Source organism: Scyliorhinus canicula, chromosome 13 (assembly GCF_902713615.1).
Source record: "Scyliorhinus canicula chromosome 13, sScyCan1.1, whole genome shotgun sequence".
In the NCBI taxonomy this organism is placed as follows: Eukaryota; Metazoa; Chordata; class Chondrichthyes; order Carcharhiniformes; family Scyliorhinidae; genus Scyliorhinus; species Scyliorhinus canicula.
In genome coordinates, this window is record NC_052158.1 from 17,249,461 (window position 1) to 17,253,794 (window position 4,334).

At 52.3% G+C, this 4,334-nt stretch overlaps 1 long non-coding RNA gene across 1 annotated transcript; it reads right to left on the reverse strand.

The window, feature by feature from the left end:
• Positions 1-284: 284 nt before the first annotated feature.
• LOC119975981 lies at positions 285-3,083 on the reverse strand. Its single transcript, XR_005462841.1, has 2 exons — positions 2,970-3,083; positions 285-1,251 (listed from the first exon to the last, which is right to left on the reverse strand). It is a non-coding gene; the product is annotated as an uncharacterized LOC119975981 (long non-coding RNA).
• Positions 3,084-4,334: the final 1,251 nt, after the last annotated feature.

The following is a 4,334-nucleotide window of genomic DNA, read 5'->3' on the forward strand; positions in this document are numbered from 1 at the left end:
AGTCTCTCTGCCTTCAAACGCTCCCCTTTACGGTGTTTTCAAATGCCGTAGGAACTCTTGCTCGATGAAGGTACACACTCTCGCCTAGCCTGGCCTCAGAAGGGCAATTCTGACCTTCATTAAACTTGCCGGAACGAAGGCTGTATTCAGTTCTACAGGGAGAGCGGCTCGACTGACAGACTGAAAGGGGAAAATGGGGGAGGTCAGAGGGAAAGGAGAGGAGGGGAGGAGAGGAGAGGGAGAAAGAACGAGAGAGTGGAAAAAGAGATAAAGAATGCTAGTGTAAAAAAAAAGAGATTGAAGAAAAGCAGAAGAAACAAAAAAAAAAAAAGAGCAAGAGATAAACGAGAGAGAGAGATGGATGAAGAGAAGCAGATGGAGATTTCCCTTCCCTTACTGAACTCACAAACGAAACAGGACTTAATGCTTCACGTTAACTGCACCATCTATGTTCTATAATTCTCTTTCCAACTATAGGAGCCTCTGGCCTGATGAGCTTCTGTCTCTATAGGTCTTTACTTATTGGATTATGAATACTGCCCCATCACCACCCCACACCAAACACAATACTGAAAACATGAAGATTTCGCAACAGAAGAACATCATCAGCACATTTGCAAGTGTCTGCATAGAAGGTCTCTCGGGGTGAGCTAACAATTCTCTATCTACGTTCCTGCCGGCCTCCCGAATTGCCAGCTCCTCCTGTACCATTGCCGCGGGCCGATTCTATGGCAACAGGTCACCACTGGGCTGTTAAAGCTCCACCCCTTGCGCGGTGGACAACATCCTTACTTCCGGCAGGAGAAATTCTCAGGAATGGGCAGGTTTGCCTGCCCAGGCGTCGGAAGTGACTGATGTCAGGCCAGAATGTGGGGAGGTGCAGAACTGCATGTCTGGTTCCCATGGAAACAGTGCAAGCCAAAGCACTTGTGACATTTTGGGGGGGGTTTTCTTTTGTGGTCTAAGATAGCAGCCTTTCCTTTAATCGCCACACTGAAGCCTAAGGTTTTACAGTAAAACATAAGGTGATTGGTTAGTATCAGTATCACCCCCCCATTTCTTTCTTCATCCTCGCCGCTTTGTCATTTGTCTTCTCTTCTTATTGGTCAACTCTGGAGAAAGCCCATTGGATCAGGGAATGGTTCTGTTGCCGGGAGATCAGTTGGAGGTATCCGAGTGTACGCTTCCGGGTCCTTCTGTTGGCGATGTCACAGAAGACGGGGTGGCCGCATCTTGCCATCCTCCGTTAGCCTGGAGGGGAGCGAATGGAAAAGGACAGGTTAAGAGCATCGAGCACGGGCTTTGCCAAGCATTTGCAAATCTGCGCGCAGCAAGGTCCCACAGGCGGCCGCTTGGTAATGGCCAGGTCCGATGTAGGTTGAGGGATAAATGTTGGTCACAAGGCCAGAGAGAACCCCCCCCCCCCCACCCCTCCTCTTTCCGAAACACCGCCTCTGCCCAAAATGGGTCCCAGTTTAACGTCTCAGGGAACAGCCTAGAATGTGGAACAAAGATTGCCCGCACTGCACTGCCCTAACCCAGAACAGCGTAGCTCCTTGTGTTGACACAGCTGGAAGCTGAGACGCCCTTCGATCCATCCCTCCCATTCCCCCAGACCGATCAGCTCCACCTATGGTGGCCGGGCCTGACTCAAATGTCTCCTGACGTGCTTCAGCATCATACTTTGTTTAATAACGCTCCTGTGAAAGGTGTCAGGGTGTTTCATCACGTTCCAGCTGCTTATATGAGTCATTGTTCTTTCGGAAATGTCACAACGAGGCGGCGGGCGGCATGGTAGCACAGTGGTGAGCACAGCTGCTTCACAGCGCCAGGGTCCCAGGTTCGAATCTCGGCTTGGGTCACTGTCTGTGCGGAGTCAGCACGTTCTCCCCGTGTCTGCGCGGGTTTCCTGCCATAAGTCCCGAAAGACGCGCTGTTAGGTGAATTGAATATTCTGAATTCTCCCTCTGTGTACCTGAACAGGCGCCGGAGTGTGGCGACTAGGGGCTTTTCACAGTAACTTCATTGCAGTGTTAATGTAAGCCTACTGCTGACTACAATAAAGATTATTATAACGTGAACCCACTGAGGTGGGGAAAGGATCCCTTCGCTCTATATTACCCCTGCACCACCCCACACCCCCCAAGATAGAGCTTATGCTGTAATTTACCCACAACGAAACCAACAGAGATCCACAAACATATTAAAATTGCAAATCTTCCTCAAAAGTGTCACAACTACAGCCTCTCACATTCTGATGGACATTTACCATTTAGAAACATAATAACACAATTGAAAAACCAACTCCCTGAATGAAGACGGGCCAAGCCAAGAGAGATCTGCTGGCATTGAGATTTAATCATAGAACTTAGTGCAGAAGGAGGCCATTCAGCCCATCGAGTCCGCACCGGCTCTTTGAAAGGGCACCCTACCCAAGGTACACACCTCCACCCTATCCCCATAACCCAGTAGCCCTACCCAACACTAAGGGCAATTTTGGACACTAAGGGCAATTTATCATGGCCAATCCACCTAACCTGCACATCTTTGGACTGTGGGAGGAAACCGGAGCACCCGGAGGAAACCCACGCAGACACGTGGAGAACGTGCAAACTGCGCACAGACAGTGACCCAAGCCGGGAATCGAACCTGGGACCTTGGAGCTGTGAAGCAATTGTGCTAACCACTATGCTACCGTGCTGCCCTGGGGCTATAGGAGTGCTATTGCTCTGGTGGTGTGTCAGCGCTGGGCCAAGTTGCTCAAAGCTCTGGTGTGGAATAAACTGCTGCTCGGAGCTCACTAACACTTAGGGAGGTAATTGTGCAAAGACCCAGCCCAGTCAGAAATGGTTGCAGTTTAGTAAAATGCAGTCACTCCCAACCCCCCCCCCCCCCCCCCCCCCCCCCCCCCACTCATTCCTGATTTGGCCTGTTCCCAGCAACGCCCAATGGAGCAACGATTCACCTACCCTCACATCCCGCGGACTGTAGATCTGATTGACACCCAGACCTTCTCCGTAGCCCCCAGCTTGGTTCAGGGAGTGACGAAGTGACTCGACCTGCAGAGCAAGATTTAACAGAGGCCTTTTAGCAGCAGATCCTCCTGGCAATTTTGCAAAGATGTCTTGTTGACTTTTCAATGATGTGTAAGAGAGGGTGGGGGGTGGGGGAGGGGGAGAGAGAGCGAGGGAGCTATGGAGAGAGAGAGAGAGAGAGAGCGAGGCACATTCAAGCTTTCAGACATTAAACTGAACACTTGACACCGCTCCACAAAGAAACCGGATCATAGGTCACCCCTGCCCTGCACCCTCCTCCCCAACTGATACAGGAGACGGGCTCATTCCCAACCAGGCCGAGCGGGTAAGTGCAATGCTGGCACCACAGCAGAGCTGGAATCTATCCTCGTGGCCTGGATTGTATTGCACAGAAACAGATCCTTCGACCCAGCAGATCAACACTGATGTTTACACGCCACACAACTCTCGCCACCCCATCCCGTCATCGAACCCTGTCAGCATAATCTTCCCTGCCTGGCCCATGTAATTGTCCGGCTCCCCCATCAAGGCATCCGTGTGTTCAGCTCAGCCCCTCCCCACTGGTAGCGGGTTCCGCATTCTCACCGCTATCATTTCACCGCCTCTCTTCCCCCCCTCTCTCTTCCCCCCCTCTGTCTCCTCTCCCTTCCCCCCGAAAGCTGAACAACCTTTCCGTAGAACCACAGAATCCCTAAGGTGCAGCAGGAGGCCAACGCCCCATCATGTCAACACTGACCCTCTAGGCCCAACCCCCCCCCCCCCCGTCCCAGCCCATCCCCATAACCCCCACCTAACCTGCACATCCCTGGACACCAAGGGGCAATTTTAACATGGCCAATCCACCTAAACTTGCACCATCTTTGGACTGTGGGAAGCATGCGGAGGAATCCCACACAGACACGGGGAGAACGTGCAAACTCCACACAGACAGTCTTCCCCCCCCCCCCCCCCCCCCCCCCCCAAGGCCGGGATCGAACCCGGGTCCCGAGCGCTGCGAGGCAGCAGTGCTGACCACTGTGCTGCCCCAGAATTACCCGGTCAAAGAAATGGCCAGAGGTCACTGTGACCAATACCCCTGCCTCATTTGATCAAGAACTTTCAGGCAAACTGCAATGCCCGATTATTGGCCGTGACCAATTTTGGTGCTGCACTCTTATCTTGCTCTCCAAAGAGAGCCTGATTTGTTGCCTCCTCAGCTAGGCCAGGTTTTTCCTTCTCTGGGTGGGAGGGGTAGCTCCGGTTCGACCGCTAAAAAATAAAAAAATCACCCCACTGCAACGTCCAAATGGCCACTGAAGG